General features: G+C 42.1%; 1 protein-coding gene across 1 annotated transcript in view; it reads left to right on the forward strand.

Annotated features, from left to right (window-relative positions):
- LOC126336163 (RIB43A-like with coiled-coils protein 2) overlaps positions 1–20,816 on the forward strand; it is a 152,827-nt gene that overhangs the window by 29,910 nt on the left and 102,101 nt on the right. The gene's annotated exons all lie outside the window — the stretch shown is intronic.

Raw genomic sequence — 20,816 nt, forward strand, 5'->3', positions numbered from 1 at the left:
CACAGTAGCTGTGTTGATTATTGAGGCCTTCAGTCGGAACACTGGTTTCATGCTGCTCTCCACACTAGTTCAGCCTCTGCATAGAATCTATAACTTACACCCATTTGAATCTGCTTGCTCCATACGACCCTCAGTCCCCCTCTGTATAATTTTTATACCTCATACGTCCTTCCATTACCAAATTCACGATTCCTTGATTTCTTAGAACGTATCCTACCAACCGATCCCTTCTGTTAGTCAGGATGTCCTATAAATTTCTTTCCTTCAAAATTCGATTAAGTACTACACGTTTGTTATCCGATCTGCCAATCTATTTTCACCGTTCTTCTTAACACCACATTTCATAAGATGCTATTCTTTTCTTATCTGAACTGCTTGTGGTCCACATTTCACTTCCGTTCAAGACAACTCTCTAGAGAAATACTGTGACAAAAAAGAGCTTCCTAGCACTTAAATTTACTTGCGAACTAGCCAGGATTCCCACGGAAAGCACCAGATATCTACGACTGCACGATTTGTCTGGCGTAATGGTGATATATCTTCACGTTAGTGAAAACCGTATCAAAATCCATATACAAGTTCTGAGATTAGCTTTCACACACAGACAGAAAAACCCAGTGGAGAAATTTAATTCATCATAGTTCAGCCACTTTGCATAAAATATTTACAAATTATTTACGCAAATCTTCCAGCTGAATTATCCAATCTATTAGTGAAAACAATATCAAAATCCATACAGTAGTTCCTGAAATTGTCCTTCACTCACAGGCAGAAAAATGTGGCGGGGGACTTTAGTAATACACTATGTGATCAAAAGCATCCAGACACCTGCATGAAAATGATTTACAACTTCGTGGCGCCCTCCATCGGTAATTCAATATGGTGTTGGCCCACCCTTAGTCTTCGTGACAGCTTCCACTCTCGCAGGCGAACGTTTAATCAGGTGCTGGAAGGTTTGGTGGGGTGAATTCTTCTCGGGTTATTGGCCGAGTGGTGGCATCCTCTTGTCGCAACATTTCAATGAGTTTCGTACCCATCATCTTCTGGCGAAGTGTCGGAATGCTGTCTCACTCTCATCTAATACTTTCCCCTCTTTGGGGAAGTGTGTGGGGGAGTTTGTTGCCTTACGGCGTTTACTCCACTGTGTGCTTGTGTGTCTGGTTATTTCTGTAGTTTTTGGTTGTCAGCATGATGTGATGAATGTTCTGTGTGTGTCTAGTACTTGTCTGAGGTTGGCGAGATGACTGGTATTTTGGGGGAGGGAAGAGGATTAGGAACTGGATATAGGGATGTTCTCTTCGACTTAGTCATCAAAGATCATCATTGGACGTTTGTGCTTATCGTGGGACATGTCATACTGACCTAAGGAGTGGATAAGGTTATTTCCAGATCTGGAAGAGCTCTTGTAGAAAGCCCTTGCCACATCTAGGAATCTTTCTTTGAGGAGTTGGATTTCAGCAGCGATATGCAGGTCGTCTGTGGGGAATCCCATGGGTAGGTGCACTGCCCTCCTGATGGTGCTGTTCAGCAGCCTCCTGGAGTTTATCCAGGTGCTGCTTCGCCACATATTCCCAGACAGGGCATGCATACTCCATTACTGGCCATATGAGGTCCTCATAAACGTTCACCCCTACAGAGCAGGGAAGGGTGCTGGATGTGCTGAGGACTGGGTATAGTATGGATATTCTGGCAGAGACCTTCCTGTGGACCCTAGACTATGTGGAGTTTCCATGTAAGACGAGAGTCCAAGGTTATGCCAAGGCTGATGACAGACTACCTCTTCATCCTGGGGTTCTGCCACTTGAAACTGCTTCTTGAAGGAGTTAGCGAGGGTGTTGGCCTTTTCAGCATGGCTGTAGGCCAGACCCGGCTCGCTGTGCAGTGGCGGCATCCTAGGGTGTCTTTTTGTGAATTGCTTGGTTGCTTGCCATAGTGTGTGATGGTCTACTATGAGAGCTGTGAGGCGGTTTTGCCTTTGCTGATTTCTGTGCTCATTGAGCGCTACATTCAGCTCTCTCTGTAGATGATTGAGCAGCCTCCTAGTGGCCTGATTTCTGGTGATCTTCTACCCTTTTGCCACTCTGTTCTTATGTCGAACTTGAGCTAGCTAGTGTTCTGGGAGCTGTTTTTGCAGGTCAGCTCGTCCCTTTGTGGGGGGGGCTCTTCCGGTGCCTGCAAGATGGATCCTGTTAGATCTTGTAACGCTTGTTCTACTGTTTCGGCAGTAGGTGGCAGAGTGCGAGCGATATCAGAGGTGACAGTTTCTCGGTATCGCTCCCAGTCTATACGTTTGTAAGACATCTGGTACTGTGGGAGTGCTACCCATTCTCCCACATCGACCTCTAGAGTCACTGGGTTGTGGTCAGAAGACATTCTGTTGACTGTCCTTGTGGCCACAAACCCTGCAGTCCTCCTAGTGAGGGCTGTGTCTAATGCGTCGGGCCTACCTCCATTTTTTGGAAACTGTGTGGGCTCGACCAGACCCCATGATTCGAAGTGGTCGTCACACGCTAGTCATTGCAGTTTGGCACCTCCTATGGATGTTACTAGAGTTCCAATCTTGGTGTTTGGCATTGAAGTCACCTCATATTGTAAGTTTGCCTTCAATTTGCCCTAGAGCAGCTATGTCTCCCTCGTATATTTCGCCTTGTGGGGGTTGGTAGATCGCAACAATTGTTAGGGGTCTGGTGGCAGAGTTTACTTCCACCACCACTGATTCAATTTTATTAGTGGCTGGGAAGAATATCTGGTGGTGGGGGATATCTCTTTTTATGTAAATGGCCACTCCTCTGCCTTAGGTTGGCCTATCCTTACGGTAGGTAACATAGTTGGGGATTGTCACTTTTATTCCCGGTTTTAGGTGGGTTTCCCCTATCATGCATATATCGATGGAGAACTCCTTCATGAGTTCTCTGAACTCTACCTCTTGATTATCAATGCTACCTGAATTAAAGATGCACATTGTCAGGCCTTGGATATTTGGTCATCTATCCATGATGGGGTTTTGAAACTACTGAAGAAGTTGTAGAGGGGAGCGACTGCTGGACTGCTGCCTGAAGGGCAACGAGGATCTGGGTGTTCTGCTTCTGGGCCTCCCTGAATCCCTTCATCATTTCTGTGACAAGGTTCATGGTTTGGACCATAATGCCTAACAACTGATACGAGGGGGTGCACTGAGTGTGGGGTTCCCTAGTGCTTCCTCTGTCTTGGTGGACCTGGTCATTGTTGTTTTGTGTTTCCCGATGTTGTTCTGGTGACTATGTTTGGTGTTATGGTGATAGGGCTACGTTTTCATGGCTTCTCGAAGGAGAAACCACTTCTGCATATGTTGCCCTTGGTGTGTCTGGTCTTGATGTTACCCAAGCCTTGTCCATGTGTGTTGATGTGTTTTGTTTCTTTGTTTGACTGGTTTGGGTGGTGGTGTTTTCTTTGCGAGTGTGTGTGTGGGGGGGGGGAGGGAGGGGGGAGCAACCTTTGCGCCCTTTGCCTGCTGTGACTGCCTGTTGTGGACCTCGCAACCTTGGTATACTGCTGTGTGGTTTTTGCCACACAGTGTGCATCTTATTTGTGGGTCTGTGGAGTTTTGTGTGCAGGACCTCGTGTCATGGGCTTTGATACACTTCCTGCATCTCATCGCCATGGTGCAGTGCGCGGCGATATGGTTTAGGCCTTGGCACCTGAAGCACTGTACTGTCTTGTTTTACGGCTCAGTGGCTGAGTGGTGACAGGCACAGCCAAGACCATTTTTGTCTCCCTTTTGTTTTCTGGTAGTGTGACCTGGAATAGGGGCCACTTAATTACAACTTTACCCATTTGCTGGACAGCCTTGACAACGTACCCCCTGGCAGTTAAGTCTGTTTTGATTGCCTCAGGGGGACAGTCGTCTTGGGAGGTCTCTGATTACAATATATGTGTTCCGTGTTTCTGTTGCAGGGTACGTGTGGTGGGGTATGTTTTTGTTTGTGAGAAGTGTTTTGACTGTGTTGTAGTGGTCCAATGTGTGAAGTGTTATTTTTATTTTGTCACCACCAGCAGGTTTTGCCTTAAAACTGTCTCCTCCGATTTCTGTTTTTAACAGCTCAAAGAGTTCCTCGTAATTCCGAGGAAACTCTGTGACAATCAGAGGGAGTTGGTGGGTGACTTGTTTCTGTGTTTGTGTTTCTGTCGTGTTTTGTGTTGTCTCTGGCTCATCAGCTACCGCCTGAAACCTATTTGGGGTGGCTTCCACTCCCCAGGCTGCCGGAAGCTTCGCCTGGCGAAAGGTTTTCTTCGCCAACACGAAACCATCCGAGTCCTGCCTGGTTAACGGGTTCCTTTTCAGAGTAATGGTTTCCCTCGTTCCCTCCTAAGATCGCAAGAATATTAAAGAAGCACGAAATAATGACCATCTTTCACGCATCGAAAAAAGTCAAAGATATACTTGGATCAACCAAAGACCATCTGGGTTTGCAGACGCCGGGCATTTACAGTATTGAGTGCGAATGTGGGATGGAATATATTGGGCAAACATAACGATGTATCTCCCAGCGCTGTACTGACCACATGAGGAATGTACGACTGGGACAGACAAACAAGTCTGCGGTAGTATAACATAGCATTATCAAGGGACACACCTTCAAATTCGACAAAAAGAAGAAGCTGTACAGCGCCAACGGTTTCTGGGACTCGATCTTCAAAGAAGCGGTGTAAATATGTTTGCACAAAAATTTAGTAAACAGGAAAAGCGGTTTTCAGTTCAGTGCAACGTGGACTCCCACAATTGGCAAAATACGCGAGGAACGCACCGATCTGAAGGGATCAGCGTCCGCAGACAGATTGGATAGCCACCGGGTCTCGACGTCTGGCCGAACCGCGCCCTCAACCCCCCCCCCCCCCCCACCACCACCACCACGATTTCCAAAGCAGTACCCCCTTCCGGAGGAACGTGATTGGCCAGCCTACAGAGTAGCGGACAATGGCCAAGCTGCTATATAGATATGCAGAACCACAGAGTAACATATACAGAGAGGAAGCGATCCCCCCCACACACCACTGTCCCTGGAGTGTGCTTGTACTTCCGTTAGACGACAGGAGATGTCAGGTGGGTCGCCTGCTTAGTTTCGAGGGATCACACTAGAGGTTCTTCATCAACAGCCTCCCTGAAGTCAGAGGGCAGCGTGGTGGGGTGACAGAGGGGAGAGACCGAGAAAGCTTAACTGCATCTGTATAGACAGCATCAAGGTTATTACATAGAAGACTGGGCCAAAGCATTCCGCAGCGAGCGCTTCCGTTTGACGTCACTGTCGAGAAGAGACGATTTTTCACATCAGGGCATGGCAGTATTCCGCATAAGCCACCATTAATTTACGAAACTGAAGGGCGATGTAGTGAGTTATAAGTTCGATTGAAGCTTACCTCCACAGGGACTTAACGTTACTGCTTCCTACTGCAGTGAAACTCTCATATTGTCTTTCTAGTAATGACAGATGTATAACTACGTATTATGGATCATCTTGATGTATACATTCTACTACTAAAGATTTTCTATGAGGTAAGTTATAACTTGGCATCCTTCAGTGGTAATTAAGTATTATACATTTTTAATAGCACAGAAACGCAACAATCATAAGAGCTTTCAGTTTCTAAACGCAGTTTTTTCGTCACAATTGGCAATGGTTTATAACATTTTTTTTCGTGCCGATTTTAAGTAGAAAGGAAACGCTATAATTCCATTTACTTGTCATTCCTACGTTTGATAATTCTGAAGCTTCAATATTAATCGTCTTACTACAGCAATTTAACAACAAATTAAATACCTTAATCCGATCTGCAGTGAACTGCAGAAGCTCTCCTTGTGTGTGCTCCTTTCTGCAGCTGTTTAGCCCTCATTGTCTTTGCTGATGTGCTGAGGTGCCTTATCCGGATGAAGGTACAGTACTGATCTTAGCGTAAATTGCGAAGACCTCTTCAGAAATAGTTTGAAGCTTCCGATTAAAAGCTTTGTCAGGTTTTTATTCACATTTGCTTCTTTAGACAGAGAGCTGCGTTTGAAGGACGATTAAGCTAGGACGAGTTAGTTTCTCAGTTGCCACAGAGCTTATAGGGTCTTTTGATACTACTATTATCTTGTCACTATGATCTTCAAGTGATTGCTCTATGGAGTCGGATCTGGAAGAAATATATCCAGTGATCTAGTGGAGATCTTTTTGCATCTCTTTCGTGACCAGCAGTACAGACTGTATCCAGGCTCCACATAAACTACATGCCATAACAACCTGTACCTGGCAACATACTGCTGTCAGGTCACAAAATGCGTTTATCCCCTATACTACGGAAGACATAACGAGGTAAAGCCTTTTCTGTAATATAAGGGCCAAATGGTAATATTACAGAAGCCTTCCCTTTAAATTAACTACTCGTTTCTACACAGTAAAGATAGAGATGACAGACTAGTTTTTACCGACTATGACTAAAATGACAGGATGGTTTAGTAAAACTGTCTCTACAGAGCAACTGTGTCCACCAAAAGAAAAGCCATACAGGAGGTAGAAGGGGCAAGTGTTATAAAGAAACATCGTTTTCTTTTCCTTTGAGGGCGGGTTGTTCGAAGAATAAGAAAATTTGAATATAGTAAGTTACTTGTGGAGGGATGGGTACATGGACGTGCAAATCAGAAAAACGTTACATTGTGATTAAGAGGAAGATCTATTTCATCACATCACACAGAAACTGATATCGATTTATAACATGTTATCCATAGATACAAAATTCTTTTGCGCCCAAAACATCGTCTGAGGAAAAGTCGGAGCTTCCACGAAAAACCCTTCAGATCTAAACAAAATCATGTGATAGATATAATACTAAACATAACTGTTCTCAAGAAATAAAGGAAATTAAAAGAGTTAACAGACGTGTTGGACAGACACAGTGGTTCATTAATAAGCAAACCGCAGAGAGAAAATAAACACAATAAAATATAATACATAATAAGGTAAAATGAAACTTTAGCTTTGCAGCAACAAAGTTATGGCCTGAATTTATTTATGTACCCTGCGAAGTTTGGATGCTTTTGAGTCTTTTGCTGGATACATTTCGTTTGAAATCCAAAGTAGCTCCTTCCGCAGCCGTACTTTACAAAGCATTTCTTAGATATATTTTCGATGCATTGAGCATGGATGAAGCTGAAGCCATTGAGGATACAAACGTTCAGTGTACTTCATCATTGAATTCACAAGACTGCAGTTTACGCCAAACTGGTAATGGACATTTTTTAACACACTGTTGAACACTTTTAAATTAGATCTAACTATGGCAGTCAGACTTTCTGAAGGGGCTCTTAATTGCCCCAAGTCCTCTGCGGACGTTTCATACGCTTTATGAAATATATAGAGTTCATCCACAACAGAGTCTTGTTGCCTTTAAGAAGTTCCGACACACAATTCAATGTTTTGGCGCATTTATGTGCCATCTAGTCTGCTAAGTAGCGCACTGCACAGTCCTCCACAGACGCTGGCTGAACCGTAACTTAATTCAGCACCGTGCACAAGCTCAGATGCTTCATGATCAGCTTCTTTCGAAACATATTTTTCGCAGTCTCCATTCATGCTAACGTTAATTGCCGAAGAGGTCACACAATCGTTGCCTTCCAGCACAGAATAGCCCTCATCGGGCTCACAGTTTGCCGATTCAGCAGGTCTCATTAGTGACGCTACCACTATGTGCTGCAATTTCTGCGGAATTCTTGGCACCTGGGATCCTGTTGACACCTGACCGTTGGCGGATTACTAAAAATACATTTTCTATGGGGTCTTGGTTCCCCGCGATGTTAAGAATAACTCATAGCCATCGCTTTTCATGTCGTTCCACAGCATTAACAAAGCACGAATTGTGTGTTGAAGGCCCGTATAACATGGAGGAATCTCACAGTTTTCCTGGTGAGGGCTAACGACCCTTCATGTTTTTAACCAATCCAGGGAGTCCTGTAGATAATCCTCTAACCAACTTTTTTGAGTGCTTAGAGCACAGGCGAATGGTTTCGAATCATAGAGGGTCTTGCTATTCATTGCGTTGAACAAATTGTTCAGTCTTGCTAGAAAGGAAGCTGTATTCAGTGCTGTTTTGCTCTGAAGCTCCGACAGAGAATATGCTGATAGAATAGCGACCGAGATGGAATGACTGAATACTTCTGTTGCAAGTTGAACCCTCATTTTTTCAAAATTATTTGGACTGATGTGTTTGTGACTGAGAGGGAAGTAAATTCTTGCCTTGCCGCCCTTCCTATCTAGTTGATACATTTTGACAATGTCTTGCCAAGACACAATATCATTCGAATCAGTTTGGATATCTCTCTCCAGCAAACGGTTTCAAGCGCTTTTCAGGAGATGACACACATCGAACATAACGTATAAAACATTGCTGCGAGAATGATAGAAAGGTTTTTCCATTGTAACACCGAGATAACTAATGAGTGGTTATTGAACCGTTGGTCACAAATTATGCAACGAACCTTTAAACTAACAGTAAAAAGTTTCTCTAATACAACGAGGAGCAGCTGTTTCATCACATCAGATTTGGTCTGTTTACAAGACGTAAAATAGACAACAGGCAATTTCAATTTTTGGCGCAGCCCACGAACAAGGAACATGAGAGCCTGTGTTGCCACCTTGGACGTACGTCCAAGGCTACCAAAATCTTCATAGCCCTCAATGACGTTATACTTAGCGCAGTAGCTCAGACACTCCCTCACACTCATTTCGTCGATCACCAATACACAATCTCGGCAACTTTCGTCCATTGTCTTCAATTTTCCTACAAGATGTTCCAGTGGTTTAGTTTCTGCGCCCGTTATAATATCCGTTTCACCGACGCATTTCTGAATAATTTTTTCGAAGGTAGTTTCATTCCAACTTCTCTTCTTAAGTGGTCATAAGCGGCAGAACTTTTATACAATAAACTCAACAACAGCCGTGTCTCCGCCTGTGTCCAAGGAGTGAAAGGCCTGAAAACAATAAATGCGACCGTTTAATTCAGTTATTAAGAAAGTTGACGCAAGTTAATGTATTTGACATCATCGGAGGACGTTACTTACTTGTGTAGAAGCTGCATACCAAATAATGTTTGCAGGCCGCGGTGGTCTCCCGGTTCTAGGCGCGCAGTCCGGAACCGTGCGACTGCTACGGTCGCAGGTTCGAATCCTGCCTCGGGCATGGATGTGTGTGATGTCCTTAGATTAGTTAGGTTTAAGTAGTTCTAAGTTCTAGGGGACTGATGACCACAGCAGTTGAGTCCCATAGTGCTCAGAGCCATTTGAACCATTTTTTTGAACCAAATAATGTTCCTAATTTTTGGAGACATATGCGTAACAGGCTCTGTTGCCACAGCTTTTAGATCAGGCTTCTTCGTGGCAAGATATCGCATTCTCTACAGTTTTTTTTCCTCTGATTTGTCTATTTCAACTTTTGCTCATTAATTCTTTGTGCCAGCTTTCGTTTTCTTGGTGTTAAATCTGTTGGCACCGACGTATCTGGCGCACTATGGACTGGCTCACTGGCAGGTGGCGAACAGCTTCCTTCTTGGTGCATTTCGTAATCGCTGTGTTGTCTACTGTTGTCTTCGTTTTCTACGCCTGCAGGCTCTTCCAGAGGTTCTGGATTTGGCACAGCGTTACATACTTGTTTTGTTTTCGACTCATTCATAAAAGTACTGTCAGTGAAGTGAAGAGAACATAGGCATTTATGTACTGCAAGTCAAACAATGAATAGTTCCCACTGCACAGAATCCACTCTTGACACCTGTAATGTAAAGGTGAATTATTAAGGCGAAATCGCATCTGGCTAACTAAATGAAACTGAGAGATTAATAGATGAAAGTGCTTGGAAATTACGGAGTCTAGATATGTGGTTATTCATCAGCACCCTAGTAACATTTCACTTTTTAATGCTTTGTAAGAGAAACAGCAGATCCACCAATGTTTTAAAGAAATCGTTTTGCTGTAAGAAAGGAAAATATTTTTCGAAATGGGGGACTGAAAGAAAGTTCCCTTCGGGCAGTAAGTAAAGAAGTTGTTTAGGAAGAAACAACGGGACAGTATGTTAGTGAATGGACGTGAATACAATTAAATGAAGTTCTGCGATAAATGAAAGATATATGGCTCTCGAATGACACATTACCATACAGCACCCATGAGGAATGTGCAAAAAAGGGAGAAGCATGAAATGCTAAATGTTTCGCTAAGTTTATAAATACTATTCACGGTGTCTAATTGCACCTGGAATTAAACGTAACATACAAAATAATACCTAGGAGCGACGACTACAGGATGAGTAAACGGAATTATGCAAGTTTTGTTGGGGTTATTGATAATGGGAGGCATTGGTTCGTTGATAGCATGCAAAAGACTGCAGCTTGTTCGCGAAACAAAGAATTCTCAGAACTTTTATGTAACATTACTCTGTCTACAAAATTGCTTGAATACTCTTATCCCTTAACTGATGGCACAGGATACTCTTGCTTCTACCATTATGGTCTCCTTCCATTCGATTAAGAAGTAGTGCGAGGAAAGCACGACTGTTTATATGGCATTCTGTGTATTGCGAGAAACGTAATTATATCCTCATGATCCTTACGCGAAAGATATGGAGGCAACAAGAGATTTTCAGATTCATTAATGAAAATTAAGAGAGATCTTACCAAGGTTAGAGTGAGTATCCAAACCATTTTCTTCTGATTACATTACAAGGATGGTTTGGTAAGTGTGGTAAATTTCATGAAGAATGGAACATTTTTGTTGAGCCTGCATGACAGGTAATTTTGATTATTCAAAGTGTCATACAAACAGTTTCAATAAAGTCAAGCGTCCAGTTCATTGTTGAAATCCATCTGAATTGTTCAGTCTATCGACTACGACTGCAGATGGAGAGATCAGAGTTTCGTGCTGTTATTAAACATGTTGATTTGAAGGATTGGACTGCCGCACAAATCAGAACTGAATTGGATTAAGTTTACGTGAACTCTGTTCCATCACTGAAGACTGTTTACTTTTGGTTTAATGAATTTAAACTTGGTCGGCAAGCACCGAGGACGAAGCGTGTTGTGACTGTCCAACTGAGTTAATCACAAAGAAATCCATGATATGGTAATGCAAGACCACCAAATAATACCTCTTGAGATTTATGAAACTGTCGGCATATCAACTGAGCAACAGCATAATATTCTGCACAGAGATTTGACTATTAAGGAGCTGTGGTGCCACGACTGCTCACAATCTACCAGCAGCGTATCCAGCACAACACTTCAACACAATGTCTGACGATGTTTAAGCAGATCCGTAAGTTTTTTTGCGGCGATTTGTGATTGTCAGTGAAACCTGGATCCATCGTTATACACCAGGGTAAAACGGCAGTCAAAACAATTGACAAATGCTGGTGAAAGAGCTCGGAAGAAGGCAAAGACCATTTTATACCTTATAAGGTGATGGCCACTGCTTTTTGGGATTCCCTTGGAGTAATCCAAGTAGATTACTTCGAAAAATGCAGAACCATAACTGGACCCTTGACCCTTGTTGACCATTGCCGGGTTATTTGAGCTTGCGTTGGCTGAAAATAGAGCAAGATTGATTCGGAAAGAAGGGCTTTTTCACCAGAATAATGCCCCACCCCACACATAATAGATAACAACGGCGAAAAGATTAATGTGTTTCCGAGTGCTCGGCGAATTTCTACTTTCGAAAAACACGGATTAAAGAATAAGCACTAAATTTTGCTTGAAATATGGAATACATTGCGGCACTGCATTCTAAATGTTGACTGAGTCTTTCTGCGAATCTACTATGAGTGAGACAAGTCTTTGCAAATCGTATAAACGTTACAAATAGGATGGAGAAGAAGTTGAAGACGACGACTACTCTAGTTGCCCTAGCACATCTATTATTCACGAGGATCTGGAACAAATAAAGAATATGGTTCCAAAAAGGTTGTTGATGATGTCGGCATACTCTTTGACCCTCCACAAGCAATTTCTTCGGATGTTTTGAGCATGAAAACTGTAGCACTAAAGTGTGTTCCGAAACTTGAATTTCGACCATAAATGATGTCGCGTAGACATCGCTCAGGAATTGCTGGATGAAGTTGAGAGCAATCCAGAACTTTTAAAGAAGGTTATAACAGATGACGGAACATGGGTATACGGCTATGACGTCGTAAACAAGGCCCAATTGTCCCAATGGAAACTACCTGAAGAGTCAAGACCGAAAAACAATTTAGAAGTTTGATCACATGCGAATGTTCTTCTCATTGTTTCCTTTGATTACAGTGGAATAGTGCATCACGAGATCTTGTCTCGCGGTCGTAATGTCAATAAGGAATACTACCTGGAATTTATGCGTTGTTTTCGTCAAGCAATCCGAAGAAAACCATCAGAATTGTGGCTAAAACACAGGTCGAAATTGCATCACGGTAACAATCGCGCTCACATTTCAATGCTTGTTCGAGATTTTTTGGCGAAAAACAAAATTGTTATGACGCCTCAGCCACTGTATTCGCCGGCAAGGCCCTTGCGACTTTATTCTATGCCTGAGGCTGAAGAGAATAATGAAAGGACGTCGTTTGTCACCGTTGATGATATAAAAACAGAATCGCTGAAGGAGCTGAACACCATAACGAAAAGTAAGTTCCAGAAGTGCTTCCAAGATTGGAGAAAGCGCTGCCTGACTAGTGTATTATATCTGAGGGGGAATACTTTGAAGGAGACGAAGTTGATGCTGATGAATAAATCAGGATTCTTAAAAAAATTCCCATTACTTTTTCATCGCACCTCATAAATCCCTCGAAGGAGGCTATTTCGAAAAGTAAGCTGAAGTGTTTGTGACACAAAACACTTTTCTTATTTTCTTACCAGGCTTATCAGACGTCCTTTGTACATTCACGTCGCAAATTATCGCATAATCTGCGAAAAGCGTAAGGTTGCAACTGATGTTTTCTGGTAATTTGTTACTGTAAGACATGAATAATTTTGACCCTATTACACTTTCCTTGAAAAATGACGAACGAGTTTTTCCTTTAGGCACCTACGATTAAAACGTTCTCTGTACACTAGCCATGTCAGAAACCTTGACTAATACCGAGGGTCTATTTTAAATTAAACTGTGTCGTGTGATCGTGATGACTCCTACAGAGCACTGACGAGGGCTGAACTGTTAAAAGATACATATATACGACCGCTGCTGAGCACCTTCCTATCCTTATCGAGAGTTGTTTCTCAGGTAATATCATAAAAAAATGCTGTTGCTCATGTATGACATGCAACAATGAACGTATGAAGCCGCATAAGGAGCCATTCTTTTCACGCTCTATCCGTGAGCGGAAAGAACACTTAATAGCACAACAAATCGTTACGACGTAGTAAGATACAATGTTTAGGTACCGATAACGTTAAGTATGAAGCTGCAGCTCCGTTATAATTTCCTGCTGAACATCATATAATTACTTTCAACGCTGATGTGAAGACATTAATCTGCAGTCAGTGTAGAAAGCTCTTTTAAAATGTAAATTTTTTGTGTTGAGAACCCTAGGGCTTGCACTATTTTACACACAGACCCTTCATCAGTAAAAACGACTTTTTTGATCCCACTTAACTTCATCAACTCGACCTCATATTTTCGTGCGAAAAAAAAACAAAAAACAACAATCCCAGCAATCGACTCACGCAAAAATTTGAGCCATTATGTAGATACAATGTAGTTTTGGCCTTCTTATTCCTTTACTTTACTTCTATTTATTCCTTTACTTGTAGTGTGGAACATTGCTTGTTGTCAGAGTTCACGATTCTAGGTCAACTGGAAGGATGTTACAGATTTTCAAGAGTAAGTTTGCGAGTAACAAAATTTGTGACATAAATAGTCGTATCTTTTGATTGCGTTGACTTAGATGTTCAAATATTTTGCACTGCCTTCACACGGTGCATAAATTTCGACTCGATATCTTATCACGATCTTTAGAAAACGGAATCTGAAGACTGACAGACAGACAAGAAATGACAAAACCAATATTTTTTTAGTGTATTATAATTATAATTTCACAATTTTCGGCCTTTTTCTTTTGCTTGTACTATGAAACCTTTCATCATATTAAATTTTATGATTCTAGGTCATGTTTTGACGAGTGACCTATGACGTAAAATTTTCTTTTATATAAACTGCTGTATCTTTTGCTTGCGTCGACGCATTAGCTCATTTTTTTTACATAACGAAGGGACCGTATACCGTAGTGTGTGACATAAATTTCCACTAATTATCTCTACCCATTCTGAAGAAAAACGTGTTTTAAGGGTCAGACAGACGGACGAGAAAGTGAGACTATAAGCGTTCCGTTTCAACCGATTTAGGGACGGAATCCTAAAAAGTATTCTGATTGTAAAGGTTGTGTATCTGTTGGGGTAATGCAAGACAGAATGGATTCTCACTCTGCAGCAGATAATAAACTTCCTGGCAGTGTAGAGTCTCGGTGTGGCACACAGTTTTAATCTGCCAGTGAGCTTTAGCACAAGACAGATACTCATTCTCAAAGCAACAACAGCTAAAGTAACACAATTTGTTTAAAGGTACCTTTTCTTATATTTCACAGGGAAAAGAAAGAATTTCATCGCCTCGTCTTTCCCGTTGGATCCGCACCCCTTATATTCCTGACATGAGGCACCGCAGATTCCCCAAAACACTTCCGATAATAATCGGTAACGATAACGTAACCTTCCGCAACGACTGAATGTCTCATTACAACTGGTCCACTGGATGTTGCCCTGTGCCGGAATTTGAGGGGAAGTGGTGGTGGGGATTTCCAATGCCACGACCACGTGTGCAGTTAACTGCTGCCCCCTGCCCGGCCAGTTTCACACCCCGGCGCCATCCCGTGTCATCTGACAGAATTGCTGTAACCCCCCCGTCCCACACACCTGTTCGCGTCAACAGGCGCTTACAGAGGTGGTTGCCTGTCTGAATATCTTTGTCTGTGGCAGAACGCAGCAACCCGACACCTCGCCAGAAGATGATGGGTACCAAACTCATTGAATCGTCGCGACAAGACGACGCCACATCTCGGCTGATAACCCGAGAAGAATTCACCAATGGAATACGCCGAGAAAGACTGCAATCGCATATGTTTCTTGGGGAATGGGAGCCTACTGTTGACTGAGGAGAGGTATCGATGCGATGTCCGTCGGTGAGGCCTGGCACGAAGTCGGCGTTCCAAAACATTCCAAAGGTATTCTGTAGAATTCAGGTCAGGATTCTGTGCCGGCCAGTCCATTACAGGGACACAGGCCAAAGCCCGTGCATTATGAACAGGTGCGCGATCGTGTTGAAAGATGCAATTGCCATCCCCGAATTGTTCTTCAACAGTTGGGAGCAAGAAGGTGTTTAAAACATCAATGTAGGCCTGTGCTGCGATAGTGCCACGCAAAACAACAAGGGTTACAAACCCTGCCATCAACCTGCCATCGAATCGCCACATTGTGTACCGTGATTCGTCACTCCACACAACGTTTTTCCACTGTTCAATCGTCCAATGTTTACGCTCCTTACAACAAGCGAAGAGTCGTTTGGCATTTACCGGCGTGATGTGTGGCTTATGAGCAGCCTCTCGACCATGAAATCCAAGTTTTCTCACCTCCCGCCTAACTGTCAGAGTACTTACATTGGATTGTGATGCAGTTTGGAATTCCTGTTTGATTGTCTGGATAGATGTCTGCCTATTACACATTACAACCCTCTTCAACTGTCGGCGGTCTCTTTCAGTCATCAGACGAAGTCGGCTTGTACGCTTTTGTGCTGTACGTGTCCCTTCACGTTTCCACCTGACTATCACATCGGAAACAGTGGCCCTAGGGATGAATAGGAGTGTGGAAACCTCGCGTACAGATGTATGACCCAAGTAACACTTAATCACCTGACCACGTTCGAAGTCCATGAGTTTCGCGGAGCGCCCCATTCTGATCTCTCACAATGTTTAATGACTACTGAGGTCGCCAATATGGAGTACCTGGAAGTAAGTGGCAGCAAAATACACCTAATAAGAAAAACGTAGCCGGACGGACTGGCCGAGGGGTTCTAGGCGCTTCAGTCTGGAACCGCGCAACCGCTACGGTCTCAGGTTTGAATCCTGCTTCGGGCATGGATGTGTGTGATGTCCTTAGGTTAGTAAGATTTAAGTAGTTCTGAGTTCTAGGGAACTGATGACCTCAACAGTTAAGTCCCAGAGTGCTCAGAGCCATTTGAACCATTTGAAAAACATATGTTTTTGGGAATATCTTGGTACTTTTGATCACATAATGTATGTGCAGATGTTAACAAATTTCTCTCTTTCATAAACGCTTTTATTGCTGTTGCTTGTCTGCATTTTATGTATTCCCTATGTGGCCTTGTAAGTTATTTTGCTGCCCAGTTAGCTAAACTCATCGACGACTTTTAATGTCTCGTTTCCTAACCTAATTCTTTCAACATCACCTGATTTAATTCGACTGCATTCCATTACCCTTGTTTTGCTTTTGCTGATGTTCGTCTTATATTCTCATTTCAAGACACTGTCCATTCCAAGTCCTTTGCTGTCTCTGACAGAATTACCGTATCATCGGCAAACCGCGAAGTGTTTATTTCTTCTCGCCGAACTTTAATTCCTATTCCTTTAATTCCTCTACAGCTTGCTCAATGTACAGATTGAATGACGTCGGAGAGAGTCTGCAACCCTGTCTCATTCCCTTCTCAACCACTGCTTCGCTCTCATGAACTACGACTCTTATAACTGCTGTCTGGTTTCTGTACACGTCATAAACAGCCTTCCGATTCCTGTATTTTACTCTTGCTATCTTCAGAATTTTCTAAACATTCATGGTGGTGTCTGTTTGTACTATATCCTGTCTCCCTACCACTTTCGCGCAACGACGCTCTGAGCGTGTTTTTTAGGGAATTAACTAGTTTGAACCTGGGACCTGTTGCTGGTAAGGAGACGCCAGACCACACATGACATGTAGAATTCAGAAGAGTTCAGTGAGACTAGCGATGATATAACCAAATACTAAATGATCTCAGCGTCAGCTCCACTACACTCCCTGTAAAAGAATCTTAATTCTAACTAAATATAGTGGAAAGGGTTCAAGGCTTTCCTATTTTTAGTTAGCTGGTAAAATAACGTCGAAAAAGCAGTTAAGTTTACCATTGGAAATTTATTCTAATCACAAAACATCGTTTATAAATTGCACTATTGATAAAAGGAAATGTTTTAATACAGGATGGTAAAAACCAACAGCGTTCAACAAAAATGTGAACGAATATTCCCTAAATGGGTTTCCAAGTTCTACAATCGATCGAAGGATGACCTATGCCTTATCACATCTATAATCTAGGTTTAAATTGAGTTTCACAAAAGAGAAAACCATCAAAGTGGTCTACAGTGACCCTCAATTATCTTTAATTACTTATCTAACCTGTCGTAAATTACAGTGGCTGATGTGGCTTCTCAATAACTATAAAATAGAAAAATCATCGCGTTTCAGATCTTTACTTCAAGTGGCAAATGTGAACACCATGAGTTTAAATTAACGATCGACACTAGTATTACGCAAAAAGGTGGTGTAACAGATGAGACTTCTGCAGTTCTGAGTGAAGCCTTATGCGCTCAAAAATGCGGCATCGCGTGCGTTCATTACCTTGTCGGTGTTTAAGCAGCGTCAGGGCGGCAGCGGCCGGCGCAGCAGCCATCCAGCTCGCCGTCTCGGAACCAACTCTCCTCTAACTTCTCCTTACTACAATTTACCGAAGTTAGTTTAAAAAAAACTATCTGGCTATGTTTTCATCTGACCAATCAGGGTCTCAATGTTAACCTTAAGCTCCGCCTACAAAAATTCTGTCTATCCAATAAGAAACGTTATACTTTTCGTGGTGGGGCAATGTTTTTAAAGTTTGCAACGTAACAGAGACGCTAAAAAGTCTCACGCTAAAACCTGCAGCTAGTGTGGTCCTTTTAGCGTTATCGTGAGATCTATACTGCTCTTCTGGAGGGCTCTATCTTTTAACACGGGCTGGGGAGTGATCCTAATGTAACAGACACGCGAAAAAGTCTCACGCTAAAACTTGCGGGTGGTAGTGGCCCTTTTTGTGTTATCGTAAGATCTATACTGCTTTTCTGGAGGGCTCTAGCTTTTAACATGGGCTGGGGGTTGTCCTTGACATACCTGAGACGCGAAAAAGCCTGACGCTAAAACGTGCGGGTTGTATAGTTGCACAGGTAGGCTCGTGGCGTGGGTGCCCAGCCCCTGTCTTTCCTAGCTTAACACGGTTCTGCTCTCGGCTTCTGTCCTCGTTTCTCCCCTCGGAACTGCGTCTGCCTCACGGTGGGGAGGTACGACATGCATTTAGGCATTCTTGTGTTAGTCTGTGGTATTCCATTTGCTCACTCGTTACTCGTATTACTTTGGTTAATTTAATGTCACGATTTATTCGGAGCTATGTGACATACTACTGGATTTGCTTATCATGTCAGGGTTTTCATGTAAGGTGTTGGATTTGCCTGACACCTTACACATCACCACCCTTCGAACTTAATTTTTGCACTGAATTTAGGTAATTATTGAATCGTTGTCTAAGTCAGTCAAAAATTTTCTAATTTATCTAAATTTTGTTGCGCACTGTTCAGCCACATTATTCAGTTTTATGCTAGTTTGTATTACTAATTTATATTTTTATATTCTTCCACACTATAATTAAAAATGACAACAGAAGAATATTTTTTTGCTATTCTTAGTTTTTAATTATTTTCTTTCTTTATTTAAGTGTGAAGTTTGTTTTTTAAGAAGTTTGTTATCGAAAGTGAGGAGCCTTTCACATCGATTTTCTTATAAATATTTTTTTTATAAATGTAGTAATTAAGTAAAATCTGTTCCTAACACATTTTCTAAATATCATGTGCAAGAAAAATGTTTTTGTTTCTAGACACTCATTTCAACATTGTTACACTAACAAATCAGAATTATTTCCTAGAATTGCTTTGACAAAGAAATATACATACACAAGTATCGAGATATTATCCTAACAAATGGTACAAATGTTAAAAAATTTGCTTTGACAGAGAAATATACATACACACGTATTATCCTAATAAATGGTACAAATGTTAAAGAAAGGGAAAACATCCAACAAGATAATTTTTTATTCTTTGTTTTTATAAGGAAAAAATAAGTAAAATATAGTTATTCTTTCATTTTTATGAGGAGAAAATAAGTGGCATATAGTTTCTTTATATACTGTCCATTTCAGAACTAATGACTTATTTTTATCGATAGTCTATTCTTTATTGAAGTCCATAGTCAATGACTTATTTTTTAGTTTATTAGCTGTCTGGTGTGCTTAACTTATATAGTTTTTCACACGTTTCTTTTACACAATTCCTACATCACATCAATTGATTTCACGCATTCACACAATCCTATGAATGTTCAAGCATGAGGTTGGCGAATGTTTTTGCATGAACATGATGGACTTGAGCGAGATGGATGTGGGCAAGTATTTGATGTACAGCTTCGTTCGTCGTTCCTTGTTGGCTTTGCAAGTATGTTGCTGTTGTGGAGGTCCCATAATGGAAGGGAGCTGTGAGTGCAGAATCTCGTGGTTTACTGGCTTTGTATGCGTGAAAGTCATCGTTGTGTGTCGCTGAAAGCGGTCGATTTTCGTTGTAATACTTCGCAGACGACTAGTTTACAATAGGATAGGGATTTGGGAAGGTATGTCGTCTATTCTTCACCCATCTTCTTTCTTGGTCTCAATCTTGCGAATCTTCAACTTCTGTTCTTCCCGCTTTTTCTCTGCTTCTTACTTGCTTCTTGGTTCTTCTCTGGGCAGGATATGGAAATATTTATTGATAACTAGTCGCTTTGAAGTTCTCCTCCTAGTAACAGTTTGATAAATTGTTTGGGCGTGTCATTTTTACTTTGTGGAAGTTCTTCTTCAGTTTCGTGCATCAGCGTGCTGTTTAATAGCAGTAGTGTGACTTTTACACATATCTTTTGCCAGCGGTGGCTTGCCCAAGCGGTCTTCTCGTCCGGCCGTTTTTTTTTGCTCGCTCCGCTGAGTGGGGGGCGCCCTGGGGTTTACGAGCGGCGGAAGTGGGGTGTCTTCTTGTCTGACCGTGCACCCTTCTGACGATCGGCGTCCCGACGTTTCTGCAGGGCTCTGTCACTGTCCATCCCAGCAGGGTTCCACCTAGCGGACACATTTATTGCCCACTTTCGCTACAAGGGCCTTTCGCTGTCCTTTTCCTTCTCTCGACGCTCCTGCTATGTAGGAATCGAGTCTTGCTGATTACGTCCTTTTCTTTCCTGATACATCTCGCGTTGCAACTTGTGGGTCGTTGCATCTCTTCCTTGCTGGAGTTTTTACAATGGTTCTTACAAAAAGTTTTACTTATAATCATCTAACATATATCTACTATCTACTTGTTTTGCGCCTACTTAAAAAGCCTTACAAATTTCGGCGCCCTTTCCATGTTACAATTCTAAGATATTTGGAGTCTTAACGTCTACTCAAGAATCCTCAAATTCGTTTTTTATTTTTGTGTAGTGTCGTGGTGTATGGCATTTTAGTATTTCATGCTGTTAGACTATCTAAGCTTGATCCCTTCACCTTAATCTATCGTACTATTGGTGTTATTATTGAAACTACTTTCTTTTTCCCACCTTCCTCTCTCTTCATTCTTCTTTCACCTGACGATCTTATCTGCAACATAATCTTGAAATATTGTGCTGATTATTTATCAGTAATAAAAGTAATCTTCAAACTTGTACTGAAAGTGTTTAATACT

Source organism: Schistocerca gregaria, chromosome 2 (assembly GCF_023897955.1).
Source record: "Schistocerca gregaria isolate iqSchGreg1 chromosome 2, iqSchGreg1.2, whole genome shotgun sequence".
NCBI lineage: Eukaryota > Metazoa > Arthropoda > Insecta > Orthoptera > Acrididae > Schistocerca > Schistocerca gregaria.